Here is a 16,161-nt window from a genome sequence, read left to right as displayed (position 1 = left end):
GAACATGGTGGGGCATTTCGTCTGTACGAGAACACTGAAAAAATTACCATTACCATACATGTGCTTATGGTGACTGAACCAACCAGACTGTTCAAGGATTGCTAAAGAAGTTTGAATAAGCCATTATTTTCCAAATACTCGATATGAGAAAGGGCACATCATTCAATACTTTGAAAATGTACATAAAAGAAATGAAAGTAATGCAAGTAAATCTGTTAATGAGGCTTTACCACGTAGAAACACCGGTTCTCGTCAGATCACCGAAGTTAAGCAACGTTGGGCCTGGTTAGAGCTTGGATGGGGGACCATCTGGGAATATCGGGTGCTGTATATGGAGCTGGGGTCCCGTTAGGGGTTTGAAATCAGCACTGCTGACTCTTATGGCAGCCGCTGTATCTAGGCCTAGTATCTGCCTCAGACGTATTGGCCAAGGTGGACACTGGACGAGAGAAGCCCTTGATCAATGTTAGGACCGACCAAGGTGCTTTAAACAGACCTGCCTTTGTTTGTAATCATCGCTGTTGGTTTCGATTGAATAAAATAAATAAAGACCATAATCCAAAACACTTTTATGTTGATTCTTTACCCACGTAAATACCCCTGTGCATTTTTCACCACCGTTAAGGATAAACAAATCACCATCATTACTAATTTACTAAAATCAATAAGTCCTTGACCATTATAGTTTATAGATTCGTCTCCATCGTTAATCAATTGACCAATTTTGCCGTTGAAATCTCCAAGAATGATTATTTTAGCATCATTGTCATTTTGAGAGATCTCTAAATTTTCCGCTAATAAGGAGACGAACATCTCATCAGCCAGGTTGCGATCGGTTCCTTCACATGGAAAATAAACTAAACCTAGGCCTATGTAATATATTGAATTGGTAGAACTATTAAATTGCACTTTTACCCATAGTCATTCGAGGGTATTACATCTCGTATCTAGTACATTGTCATCTATGATCTTAATGTCGTCCCTAATTAGGAAGCCGATCCCGTATATGCCAATCCAATTATAACCTTTGAATTGTGTATCTTCCTTATCTTTTAGAAATGATTCAACCATTCCAAATATATTAATTTTATTGATATTTACAAATTTTTGGATATCATACTTTTTGCTTTTGTAGCCTCTGATATTATTGTATGCTATTTTAATGTTAGTATTAGTATTAATGTACATGATTTAGATTTCTTTTTACCTCGTCTAACTTTAACATGTTTATGATTAATCTTATTTGGAGGTAGGCCTACGTTGTTTAACTTAGGATCAGGATTTACAACTATTAATACTAGCGATATCTTCACTATTTCTGTTAATTGTTATCTCATTTATACAAGTATTGTTATTACATTCGTCAATTAACAAATCGTATATGTTGTCATGATTAAAAGACATTACGCGTCGTTGAAGTTTTAATTACACCTATCCTTGGAACAGAATGTATTTTGTAAATCACGGTTTGGCCATTGCAATTAATGCTTAGTAGGTTCGAGTTCGAATCCGCGATATGTATAAATAATAAGTATCTCAGCAAAAAATCTAAACCACAATTTAATTACAAAAGTAGCAAAAAAGATACCAAACCTCACACACACAAAAAAATCATTAAAATTTTAAAAAAAGTAAATGAAAAGAAAAGCACACGTACACACACACACACACAAATAAAATGATTCCAAAGTCGTGTTCCCACAAAATATCAGATATAAAAGTCCAATATCCAGTATTGCGCTTTTATAATACTTAATCATATCCCATGCGAATTATTATTAAGGCAGACAAGACCGTGCGGAGCACAGGTTCTTGCTAGACAACAATTATTACAAAAGTAGCAAATAGGTAACAAATCTCCCAATAAAAAAAATTGCAAAATATTAAAACCATTGAAATAAAAAAATGTAAATGAAAAAAAAAAACACACACACAAACAAAACGATTCCAAATGGTTTGTTACATTGTTGAACGTGACTACTTAACATTTTCATTTCATTTCATTCGATTTATGTCCACTTTTTTATTTTATCTATTTTATTTATTTATTTATTTATTTATTCTGTCTTTATACTAAATGACACTTTCAGTACTAAAGCATTGATTTCCAAATTGGTTCAGTAGAGAAACATTAACAATATAATAAAAATAAGTCAAAGACAACTAACAAAGTAATTTACACACAGGTAACTGTGTACAATACAGTATACATTAAAAAAAGGAATTCAAGGTAAATGATCGGTAATATTTTGAATTGAATTTTTAAAAGTAGAAAGTGTCATAGATTTATAGTTTGTTTTTGTGTCATTTGAAAGTTTGTTCCATAATTTGGTTGATCGATATACAAAAGTTATTTTTCCATGATGGTTCAATAAGTGTATTATTATTCTGAGACTACGTGTACAATATGAGTGCAAGCAATCATTAAAAATAACTTTGTTTGATAAGTAGCATGGAGCATGATATTTATACACTTGAATAACATTATAAGTATTTGTTCTTCCCATTTATCACTAAGTTTACACCACCCCAAAGAACTTAAAATATCTATAACTGGTGATTTAATTTATGCGGAAAGTAAAATTACTCAAGGGGACCAAATTTGGCGCCAGTGGAGCACAGTGATATAAAATAGAAATAAAGTCACTTAATTTTAATATCTTTTAGTATGTTAATACACTGTGCTCAAGTGGACACAATTTGGCGCCAGTGGAACACAGTGATATAAAATAGAAATAAAGTCACTTAAGTTTCAATATCTTTTCGTATGTTAATACACTGTGCTCAAGTGGACCTAATTTGAAGTCACTTAAGTTTCAATATCTTTTCGTATGTTAATACACTGTGCTCAAGTGGACACAATTTGGCACCAGTGGAGCACAGTGATATAAAATAGAAATAAGTCACTGAATGTTAATATCTTTGCGTATGTTAATACACTGTGCCCGAGTGGACCCAATTAAGTTTCAATATATTTTCTTATGTTAATACATTGTGCTCCAGTGGATCCAAAAAATACTTCTGGAATTCAAAAATATTTCAAACTTGGTATATATGTTCAATGTCGGTTACTCCATCCGTAATGCAAAAGAAAAATTAGTTTCAAGCTATATCAGTGATTTTAATAACTTGCGTTTGTCTAAGATAAATACTTATTTAGTGTCGGAAAGTGCACCTATTGATTCATTGAAATATGAAATTAAATATGAAGTCTCCAGTACTAGACCACCATGGTTGGGGCAGAGCTAATAATGAAAATAGAGCCCACAATTGCACTTATACTTATACTTATTACTACATAATCAGCTGTTCAGTAATGTACTACTTTGTGGCGTAACGGGTAATGCTCAGGTTTGAGTGCTCTCAGCATTGGGTTCGAACCTCTACGGACATTTTTTTGTTTTTGTTGTTTGGAATTGAAAATAAATATTGTTTTTGAAAGTGAGATATTTTTAGGGTTGTAAATGTCAGGCCTAAACAGGCCTTATTAAAATCAGAAACAAAGTTGCATGGCATTATTTTTCATTCAATAGACTGCCATAAAACCTCGATAAGAAGCCCATGTGCTCTATTTTTAGCACTCTTGGGTGGGCTTCTTTTCCACATGGAGTTCTTTTCTAGATTACATTTGCAAACTAAAAGAGGAGAGCTGCTGGGTTCCCGCCCGGAAAATGTTTTATTTACATGATATGAACAATCTTCTAATGTAAAGATTAACAGCATCAAAATTTAACAATGTGGCGTATTGACCGCGAATGACTAACATACCATCTTCCCCATAATACACGTGCACAAACTCATATGCATAACAACCACGGCAAACCAAACTGTTTAAAATAGAGCAGCAAGGTCCCCGAGAATGAATCTATATTTTTTCAAACAACATGCATAAAAATCTTCAGTACCCCACCATGCTTGGGGCTGAGCAAAGACAATTTTTGAAAAATAGAGCTGCATAGTTTCCCGCCCCCCCCCCCCCCCCCCCCCAAAATGGCACTTTACAATGATTTGTAATTATATGAAACAAACTATATAAGACTCACCAGGACAACAGAGCTTGTCCCCGGAAAGTGCACCTATTCATTGAAATATGAAATTAAATATTAAGTCTCCAGTATACTAGCCCACCATGTTTGGGGCAGAGCTAATAATGAAAATAGAGCCCAGAATTGCACTTATACTTATACTTATTACTATACATAATCACCTATGATAATTATGATAATGTTAATTTCAACTATCCAGATGCGACTTCAAAATTGTAGGTGGAGTTAGGAATTAGGAATTAGTCTAAGCTTCGAAATCGGTCTGGAAATCGGCATCTTTGCAAATGTTCTATATTTGATCTTATTTCACTCTCCATTAACCCCATACAAGAATCATCGGAGACAAACTATCTGTTTAAAACATGTTTATTCAGGGACGGTGCGGCCATACACACCAACTACCATAAACGTTTATTCATAACATATTACAATACAATATCTTGCATGAATCTTACATTTCGCTACCAATGTAGCAACATTGATTAACAAAATCAAAATTCAACAGTGTGGCGTGTTGACCGCGAACAACACCATCTTTCCCACTACACTTGCACAAACTCATTTGCATAACAACGAACGGCATACCAAACTACGGTGAGACATACATTCTCTTCTACTAAACACGTAACGAAGATAATTAATTTCTTTTTTTACATTAAAATTGAGGGCGCTAAACATAACATTTACGAGATCAAATACATGTAGCGAAAGCCAAAAAGAAGAGTAAAAAATGTGCTCTCCCTGCCTCAGCACTAAGGCCCTGCCACAGCCTTGGGGTCGTTTCCACCACATCATCACCAGATGCATTGCTAGTGCCTTCTCAAGATGTGTGGTGGAAAGGGGGACGTATAATTCTGTGAACCCCAAACACAGTTGGTCGCATACCTTTAACTCTTTTCCACCGACCAGCGTGGGAATCGAACCCACGACATACGTGTTGTGTCAGTCACCTGAGCTAACTGGTCATTTTGGTTTTAACAAGGTTAATATGATATTATGACGTAATGATGAATTACGTAATACACGTATAAATAGACTATTATCAACTGTTCGGTCGTGTACTACTTAATGGCGTAACGGGTAATGCTCGGTTTGTGTGCTCTCAGTATTGGGTTCGAACCTCTACGGATATTTTTTTTTTTTTTAATTGAAAATAAATATTGTTTTTGAAAGTGAGATATTTTGAGGGTTGTAAATGTCAGGCCTAAACAAGTGGACCTTTTTTAAAATCAGAAACAAAGTTGCATGGCATTATTTTTCATTGATTCATCATTCATTTCATATAAATAGACTATTATCAGCTCTTCAGTCATGTACTGATTTGTGGCGTAACGGGTAGTGCTCAGGTTTGAGTTCTCTCAGCATTGGGTTCGAACCTCTACGGATATTTTTTTTTTATGTATTTTTTTTTAATTGAAAATAAATATTGTTTTTGAAAGTGAGATATTTTGAGGGTTGTAAATGTCAGGTGGACCTTTTTTAAAATCAGAAACAAAGTTGCATGGCTTTAGTTTTCATTAAATAGACTGCCATAAAGCCTCGAAAAGAAACCCATGTGCTCCTTCATTTTTAGTACTCATGGGTGGGCTTCTTTTCCACCTTGAGTACTTTTCGAGAGCTGCTGGGTTCCCGCCCAGAAAATGTTTTATTTACATGATTTGAACAATCTTCTAATGTAAAGATTAACAGCATAAAAATTTAACAGTGTGGCGTGTTGACCGCGAATGACTAACATATTATCTTCCCCATAATACACGTGCACAAACTCATTTGCATAACAACCACGACGGCATACCAAACTGTTTAAAATGAGATATATTATATATATATTAGTGATGTTATTTCTATTTTATATCCCTGTACTCCGGTCGTGCTAAATTGGGTTCATTGAGCTTAGTGTATTAGATACGAATGAGATACTGTATTCAAATTTTGTGACTTTATTTCTATTTTATATCACTGTGCTCCTCTTGGGTCCACTTGAGCACAGTGTATAACATACGAAAATATATTTAAATTAGTGACAACGCACGGCATACCAAACTGTTTATATAACATTTTAGTGATTTTATTTTCTATTTTATATCCCTGTGCTCCTCTCCCGCCAAATTGGGTCCATTATAAGCTCAGTGTATTAGATATGAATGAGATACTGTATTCAAATTTAGTGACTTTCTATTTTATATAACTGTGCTCCCCCGGTGCCAAATTTGATCCACTGGACCAGTTACTGTTTTAATTTTTATTTTTTTAATATTCATTCTTTTGTATTTTATTTTAAGAGTCTCAGGTATTTCACGCCAAAGTTCAACCTCTTTACTGACTAAACTTAATGATTTTTTAGTAGTTCTCTAAAATTGTGGGTAGAATTGGTATTTTTGTCGAGTATATTTATCATGGACAACTGAGCATAAAATGAAATTATTTTGAACAATCGCTGGGAGTAAATTATGAAAAGCTTTATGCCTTTATTTACTTCAGAAATAGAAATAGTACTACGGTAACTAGTCCAGTAGATCAAATTTGGCACCGGTGGAACACAGTGATATAGAATAGAAATAAGTCACTAATTACGTCCGCCAAGGAGGTTATATTTTCACCCATGTGTTTGTGTGTGTGTCTGTCTGTCTGTGAACAGCCTGGAGGCCACAGTTTTCATCCGAATCTGGACAAATTTGGCCACAATGATCTATGCCCCAAAAGCTCGGACGAGTTCGATTTTGAGGGGAAAAGGTCATAGGTCAAGGTCACAACTAGCAAAAAACTATTTTACTGCATAGAGACCACAGTTTTTATCTGATTCTCACCAAACTTAGCCTCATAGTAAAAAAGAAAAATTTAAAATTAAAAATATTATTAATTATAATACTGAATAATTATAATAATGAATGAATAATAATAGTCAAATATTTTTTTTTAACGAATAATAAGGATGATGAAAAAAATAGGATCCTCTTTGTAGTGTGCAGTTAGCCTATTTACACATAGAAATAATAAACAAAAATTTTAAAAATATATATATACTTTCCGGGGACATTTTATGTAGGGGAATTTTACAGTAGGCGAAGGTTTGTACTCTCGGAGTACCCTCTAGTTTAAATATATTTTCGTATGTTGATACACTGTGCTCAAGTGGACCCAATATTTACTTCAGATATAGAAATAGTACTACGGTAACTGGTCCAGTGGATCAAATTTGGAACCGGGGGAGCACAGGTATATAAAATAGAAATAAGTCACTAAATTTGAATACAGTATCTCATTCGTATCTAATACACTGAGCTCATAATGGACCCAATTTGGCGGGAGCGGAGCACAGGGATATAAAATAGAAAATAAAATCACTAAAATGTTATATAAACAGTTTAGTATGCCGTGCGTTGTTATTCAAATGAGTTTGTGCAGGTGTAGTGGGAAAGATGGTATTGTTAGTAATTAGCGGTCAACACGCCACACTGTTGAATTTTGATTTTGTTAATCAATAGTACTACGGTAACTGGTCCAGTGGATCAAATTTGGAACCGGGGGAGCACAGTTATATAAAATAGAAATAAGTCACTAAATTTGAATACAGTATCTCATTCGTATCTAATACACTGAGCTCATAATGGACCCAATTTGGCGGGAGCGGAGCACAGGGATATAAAATAGAAAATAAAATCACTAAAATGTTATAAACAGTTTGGTATGCCGTGCGTTGTTATTCAAATGAGTTTGTGCAGGTGTAGTGGGAAAGATGGTATTGTTAGTAATTAGCGGTCAACACGCCACACTGTTGAATTTTGATTTTGTTAATCAATAGTACTACGGTAACTGGTCCAGTGGATCAAATTTGGAACCGGTGGAGCACAGTGATATAGAATAGAAATAAGTCACTAAATTTGAATACAGTATCTCATTCGTATCTAATACACTGAGCTCAATGAACCCAATTTAGCACGAGCGGAGTACAGGGATATAAAATAGAAATAAAATTACTAATATATATATAATATATCTCATTTTAAACAGTTTGGTATGCCGTCGTGGTTGTTATGCAAATGAGTTTGTGCACGTGTATTATGGGGAAGATAAAATGTTACTCATTCGCGGTCAACACGCCACACTGTTAAATTTTGATGCTGTTAATCTTTACAATAGAAGATTGTTCAAATCATGTAAATAAAGCATTTTCCGGGCGGGAACCCAGCAGCTCTCGAAAAGAACTCCAGGTCGAAAAGAAGCCCGTCCATGAGTACTAAAAATGAAGGAGCACACGGGCTTCTTTTCGAGGCTTTATGGCAGTCTATTTAATGAAAAATAATGCCATGCAACTTTGTTTCTGATTTTAAAAAAGGTCCACTTGTTTAGGCCTGACATTTACAACCCTCAAAATATCTCACTTTCAAAAACAATATTTATTTTCAATTCAAAAAAATAAAAAATAAAACAAAATATATCCGTAGAGGTTCGAACCCAATGCTGAGAGAACTCAAACCTGAGCATTACCCGTTACGCCACAAATCAGTACATGACTGAAGAGCTGATAATAGTCTATTTATATGAAATGAATGATGAATCAATGAAAAATAATGCCATGCAACTTTGTTTCTGATTTTAAAAAAGGTCCACTTGTTTAGGCCTGACATTTACAACCCTCAAAATATTTCACTTTCAAAAACAATATTTATTTTCAATAAAAAAAAAAATATCCTTAGAGGTTCGAACCCAATACTGAGAGCACTCAAACCTGAGCATTACCCGTTACGCCATAAAGTGGTACACGACCGAACAGAATGATTATAGTCTATTTATACGTGTATTACGTAATTCATCATTACGTCATAAATATCATATTAACCTTGTTAAAACCAAAATGACCAGTTAGCTCAGGCGACTGAGCGTCGTGTTGACAACACGTATGTCGTGGGTTCGATTCCTACGCTGGTCGGTGGAATAGAGTTAAAGGTATGCGACCAACTGTGTTTGGGGTTCACAGAATTATACGTCCCCCTTTCCACCACACATCTTGAGAAGGCACTAGCAATGCATCTGGTGATGATGTGGTGGAAACGACCCCAAGGCTGTGGCAGGGCCTTAGTGCTGAGGCAGGGAGAGCACATTTTTTACTATTTTTTTTGGCTTTCGCTACATGTATTTGATCTCGTAAATTTTATGTTTAGCGCCCTCAATTTTAATGTAAAAAATAAATTAATTATCTTCGTTACGTGTTTAGAAGAGAATGTACATGTCTCACCGTAGTTTGATATGCCGTTCGTTGTTATGCAAATGAGTTTGTGCAGGTAGTGGGAAAGATGGTATTGTTAGTAATTCGCGGTCAATACGCAACACTGTTGAATTTTGATTTTGTTAATCAATGTTGGTAGCGAAATGTCCGATTCATGCAAGATATTGTATTGTAATATGTTATGAATTAACGTTTATGGTAGTTGGTGTGTATGCCGCACCGTCCCAGAATAAACATGTTTTAAAACAGATAGTTTGTCTCCGATGATTTTTGTATGGGGTTAATGTAGAGTGAAATATGCCGATTTCCAGACCGATTTCGAAGCTTAGACTAATTCCGCCGCCGGGCTAGGCCTTAGGCATATACGAAGTTGAGTTTTTAAAGTAGAAAACTCCACCTAAAATTTTGAAGTTGAAATTAACATTATCATAATTATCATAGGTGATTATGTATAGTAGGCCTAATAAGTATAAGTATAAGTGCAATTCTGGGCTCTATTTCTATTATTAGCTCTGCCCCAAACATGGTGGGCTAGTATACTGGACACTTAATATTTAATTTCATATTTCAATGAATAGGTGCACTTTCCGGGGACAAGCTCTGTTGTCCTGGTGAGTCTTATATAGTTTGTTTCATGAATTTCATATCATTGTAAAGTGCCATTTTTGGGAGTTGGGGGGGGGGGGGGGGGAGAGGGGGGGGGGGGAAACCTATGCAGCTCTATTAAAAAAAAATTGTCTTTGCTCAGCCCCAAGCATGGTGGGGGGTACTGAAGATTTTTATGCATGTTGTTTGAAAAAATATAGATGTCATTTTCGGGGACCGTCACCTTGCAGCTCTATTTTAAACAGTTTGGTTTGCCGTGGTTTGTGCATGTGTATTATGGGGAAGATGGTATGTTAGTCATTCGCGGTCAACACGCCACACTGTTAAATTTTGATGCTGTTAATCTATACATTAGAAGATTGTTCAAATCATGTAATTAAAACATTTTTCCATTTTTCGAATATACAGTACCTCGCTGCTGCAGCAAACTGCCTCAGCTCCCTCTATCGTGTGGTGTGTGGTGGCCATGACGACAATAAAAAAACACCGAACTGTATTGACATCGTGTTTTTGCGGATATATAACATTTGTATTGTAAGTAGGCTAGACCGCTAGCTATTAATTTAATTAAGACTAAAACTGATAAGAATAAGCTGCAGTATTAACTATTATTAATAATAGCAGGTAAGTCAATTAATGACAACATTAATTATAACTTAAGGGTCCTACTAATTAATACTACTACTAGGCCTAGGCCTACTACTAGGGGTGTCAGATGAAATCGGTCGCGTTCGAAATCGGTCGCGCTTGAAATCGGTCGCGATAAAATCAACATCCGGTATTTTGTATGGAGCGCCGCTAGATACGCTTTTTAGCATATTAGGCCTAGTTACGTTTGATATCGGTCGCGTTTTATTTTGGGCGCGCTAATTTGCATGGGGGCGCGCTAATTTGCATGGGACGCACTAGATACATTTTTAATGAAAACGCTAAATTGGCCTATGTTTTTAGTTAATTTTGAATATAGAATTTCTAATAATACTATTAACATTTTTTTTACCTCGATCATTATTAATTTTTAAGTACAGTAAATATAAATATTTATCTCATTATTAGGTGATCATTTAGAATAAAATGATCACCTATTGTTATTGTATAAAATCTTTATTAGGTGATCATTTAGAATAAAATGATCACCTATTGTTATTGTATGAAATCTTTATTTTTTTTTTAGTTATCCGCACTATGGCGGATAACTCCTTGTAACTGTCCTGTTTCATCATCTTATTTTTTTTCTGTATTATTAGTTATCCGCATTCAGCGGATAACTCCTTGTAACTGTCCTGTTTCATCATCTTTTTTTTTTTTTTTTTCTGTATTCTTCTTTCTTTCTGTCATTTTTGTGTCACACGTAACTCAAAAACGTGTAAACATAACATTTTATAACTTTGTCAACATGTGGGCATTCACGTGAAGTTGTGCACCTGCTATTGTGAATGACGTCAGAGTTGCGCAACGTGACTTACGCGCGTTTTTATGAATTTCGCGTATTTAACATAGATCGAAAACCATATAACATTTTAATTTGAAACTTAGAAAAAGTTTAAGTTATATCTTGCGCTAACTGACTGTGGGAAAAAAATGACATGTTTCACACAAAGTTACGCGTGCACGCGCGTTTGAAATTTCAAAATGCGAAAAATCAATTTCTAATCAACTTTCTACGTGTTTCATGTCATTTTGAGCATGTAAAAAATTCCCACGCGCGCGCATTTTTTTACGCGCGCGGTGCGCACGTAGCGTTGAAAACAATTTTTTTCCCGTGATTTATGTTTTTCCAGCCTTTTCTAGTAATTTTACCAACTTTTGAACAATTTCGATATAAAATTACGTCATACGGGCACGTCGAATTGGATAATTTACGTGCATTTTTTATTAAAAAGTTCAAAAAATCGTCAAAATTTGTCAAAATTATGCCCTTTTTTAAACAGTCGTAGTTCCTAAACTAAACGGTGAAAGTTATTTTTTTTGCATATTCTGGAAGTTGATGAGTTGTAGATTTTGGATCATGCGTTAATATGGCTAACCGGACATTGTGACGTCACCGTATGGCCACCCGAATATAAAATATAGGATTTTTGTATCTTTCATCATAGCGCATGACATTTAATAGAGCGCATCTCCAATTATCTGTTTTCCATTTTTACCCAAATTTTTATATTATCTAGGTCAATCAACTATCTTTCGCATGAGTTAAAAATATTTTAATTTTTATGACGTCATCATGTCTAAAAATGTAAATAATGTGGGTCACTTATTTTCATCTTTACAGTAAATTTCAATCTGTTATAGCTCGTCAGAATAAAACGTGATAATCATGATTAAAACGTTTTCTGGAAGCTATTGGATTGTAGATACGAATTTATGTGAACATTTTGCCAATCGGATGTTGTGACGTCATCATATGGCCAGTTGAATAAAAAAAGTCGTATTTTCATATTTTGCGTAATAGTTCATCACATTTAAAAGGGCGCGCATCTATATTTTACGTATTCAAATTTCTTCTACACGGTAATATGTGGTTGCTGAGATAATGTCCTTCCGAAATTGCTGTCTTAGTTTTTCATTTTGATACCGTCGCCATGTTAAAAATAGGAATAACCGGGGGTCCCGTAATTTCACCTATTCTACACTGTATGTAATATGTATACAGATTATACTGTTTATACTGTATATACTATATGACACAAAATTGACAGAATTCAGCACTAACAACATATCATATTCTTCAGATCAGGTCATAATGCCATAATCTTTTTCTGTGTGCAAAAGTCTAACGTATGACGTGCACGTGGCGTTTGTCGTGCGGATAACTAACTCGTCAAAGTGACGAGTTACATGTCTAGTTATTCTTTCTTTGTGTCAATTTTGTGTCTCGCGTATCTCAAAAACGTGTTAACATAACATTTTATAACTTTGTCAACATGTCGGCATTTACGTGAAATTGTGCACCTCCTATTGTGAATGACGTGAGAGTTGCGCAACGTGATTTACGCGCATTTTTATGAATTTCGCGTATTTAACATAGATCAAAAACTATATAACAATTTAAACTGAAACTTAACAAAAGTTTAATTTATATCTTGCGCTAACTGAATGTGAAAAAAAAATGGCATGTTTCACACAAAGTTACGCGCGCACGCGCGTTTAAAATTTCAAAATGCGAAAAATCAATTTCTAATCAACTTTCTACGCGTTTCATGTCATTTTAAGCATGTAAAAAATTCCCACGCGCGCGCATATTTTTACGCGCGCGGTGCGCACGTAGCATTGAAAACAATTTTTTTCGCGTGATTTATGTTTTTTTAGCCTTTTCTAGTAATTTTACCAACTTTTGAACAATTTCGATATAAAATTACGTCATACGGGCACGTCGAATTGGATAATTTACGTGCATTTTTTATTAAAAAGTTCAAAAAATCGTCAAAATTTGTCAAAATTATGCCCTTTTTTAAACAGTCGTAGTTCCTAAACTAAACGGTGAAAGTTATTTTTTTTGCATATTCTGGAAGTTGATGAGTTGTAGATTTTGGATCATGCGTTAATATGGCTAACCGGACATTGTGACGTCACCGTATGGCCACGCGAATATAAAATATAGGATTTTTGTATCTTTCATCATAGCGCATGACATTTAATAGAGCGCATCTCCAATTATCTGTTTTCCATTTTTACCCAAATTTTTATATTATCTAGGTCAATCAACTATCTTTCGCATGAGTTAAAAATATTTTAATTTTTATGACGTCATCATGTCTAAAAATGTAAATAATGTGGGTCACTTATTTTCATCTTTACAGTAAATTTCAATCTGTTATAGCTCGTCAGAATAAAACGTGATAATCATGATTAAAACGTTTTCTGGAAGCTATTGGATTGTAGATACGAATTCATGTGAACATTTTGCCAATCGGATGTTGTGATGTCATCATATGGCCAGTTGAATAAAAAAAGTCGTATTTTCATATTTTGCGTAATAGTTCATCACATTTAAAAGGGCGCGCATCTATATTTTACGTATTCAAATTTCTTCTACACGGTAATATGTGGTTGCTGAGATAATGTCCTTCCGAAATTGCTGTCTTAGTTTTTCATTTTGATACCGTCGCCATGTTAAAAATAGGAATAACCGGGGGTCCCGTAATTTCACCTATTCTACACTGTATGTAATATGTATACAGATTATACCGTTTATACTGTATATACTATATGACACAAAATTGACAGAATTCAGCACTAACAACATATCATATTCTTCAGATCAGGTCATAATGCCATAATCTTTTTCCGTGTGCAAAAGTCTAACGTATGACGTGCACGTGGCGTTTGTCGTGCGGATAACTAACTCGTCAAAGTGACGAGTTTCATGTCTAGTTGGTTATCCGCACTTGGCGGATAACCCCTTGTTATTGTCAGGATCTTTTTTTTTTTTTTTTTTTTTTTCTATGTTATTCTTCTTTCTTTCCCAGAATTTTGTGTCACGTGTATCTCAAATTCTGATCAACATTACATCGTATAACTTTGTCAGAAGATTTACCTCTATCTGTAGAAGTGCAGGACAGTTCGTTTTTTTACTTTAGAGTCGCGCAGCGTAAGCTACGCGCGATTTTATGAATTTTGCGTATTTAACATAGACTAAAAACCAAAAGTCATTTTGTAATGACACTTGGTGAACATTTAAGTCATATCAAGTGCAAACTTTCTATGGATTAAAAATGGCATGTTTCAAAGAAAGTTACGCGCGCACGCGCGTTTAAAATTTCAGAATGCGTAAAATCAATTTCTAATCAACTTTCTACGCGTTTCAAGTCATTTTGAGCATTTCAAAAATTCCCACGCGTGCGCAATATTGTTACGCGCACGTGCGCACGTAGCGCAAAAACATCTTTTTTTTGCTTGATTTTTGTTTTTTCAGCCTTTTCTAGTAAATTTACCAATTTTCAATCAATTTCGACTTAAAATCACGTCATACGAGCACGTAGAATTAAACAATTTGCGCGCGTTTTTAATGAAAAAGTTAAAAAATTTGTCAAAATTTTGCCTTTTTTAAAACAGTCATAGATTGTAAACTACGTGGTGAACTTTTTTAAAATTGCATATTCTGGAAGTTGATGAGTTGCAGATATCGAATCATGCATCGATATGGCTAACCAGACATTGTGACGTCATCGTATGGCCACTCGAATATAAAATATAGGATTTTTGTCTCTTTCGCATAGCTCATCACATTTAATAGAGCGCATCTCCACTTATCCGTATTCCATTTCCCCCCATTTTGTTATATTGTCTAGGCCAATCAATTATCTTTCGCATAATCTACCATTTTTTAAATTGTGATGACGTCATCATGTCCAAAAGCGTCAATAACTTGGGTCCCTTATTTTCACCTATTCTGCACTGTATGTAGTACGTATACAGAATATAGTGTATACCGTATATACTTTGACGTGACGCAAAATAGAGAGCGCACTAACATTTTTACAATGGCATAATCGTTTTTCTGCGCGCAATATTCTAACGTATGACGTGCACGTGGCTTTTGCGCTGCGGATAACCTAACTCGTCCGTAGTGACGAGTTCAAATCTAGTTCTTCTTTCTTTCTGTCATTTTTGTGCAGAGCGTATCTCTAAAACGTGTAAAGTTAACATTTTATAACTTTGTCAACATATGGGCAATCACGTGAAGTTGTGCTTTCCTATAATTGAATGACGTCAGAGTTGCGCAACATGACTTACGCGCGTTTTTATGAATTTCGCATATTTAACATAGATCGAAAACCATATAACAATTTAAATTGAAACTTAGCAAAAGTCTAATTTATATCGTGCGCTAACTTTTTGTGCACTAAAAATGGTATGTTTTACACGAAGTTACGCGCGCACACGCGTTTAAAATTTTACAATGCGAAAAATCAATTTCTAATCAACTTTCTACGCGTTTCATGTCATTTTGAGCATGTCAAAAATTCCCACACATGCGCAAATTTTTACGCGCGTGGTGCACACGTAGCGTTAAAAACGTCATTTTTTCGAGTGATTTATGTTTTTCCAGCCTTTTCTAGTAATTTTACCAACTTTTAAACAATTTCGACTTTAAATTACGTCATACGAGCACGTAGAATATGATAATTTGCGCGCTTTTTTGATAAAAAACTTCAAAAATTCGTCAAAATTAAGCCTTTTTTTAAACAATCGTAGTTTTTAAACTAAACGGTAAACATTATTTTTATTAAACATTCTGGATGTTGATGAGTTGTAGATATCAGATCATGCATTAATTTG

The 16,161-nt window shown here is 34.7% G+C and overlaps 1 protein-coding gene and 1 pseudogene across 3 annotated transcripts in view; both read left to right on the top strand.

Moving 5' to 3' along the window:
- The first annotated feature begins 216 nt into the window (after positions 1-216).
- On the top strand, positions 217-334 carry LOC144843854 (5S ribosomal RNA; annotated as a pseudogene).
- Positions 335-10,179: 9,845 nt separating this feature from the next.
- Positions 10,180-16,161, top strand: part of LOC144843747 (ankyrin repeat and MYND domain-containing protein 1-like) — a 116,493-nt gene continuing 110,511 nt past the window's right edge. For all 3 annotated transcript variants that reach the window (XM_078700673.1, XM_078700672.1, XM_078700675.1), the window contains exon 1: positions 10,180-10,503. The gene's annotated coding sequence lies outside the window, so the exon portion shown is untranslated. The remainder of the gene's footprint in view (positions 10,504-16,161) is intronic.

This window comes from Antedon bifida, chromosome 5, assembly GCF_963402885.1.
Source record: "Antedon bifida chromosome 5, ecAntBifi1.1, whole genome shotgun sequence".
Taxonomy (NCBI): Eukaryota; Metazoa; Echinodermata; class Crinoidea; order Comatulida; family Antedonidae; genus Antedon; species Antedon bifida.
The sequence above is the reverse complement of the archived record's forward strand: the minus strand, read 5'-3'. Positions and strand labels throughout refer to the sequence as shown.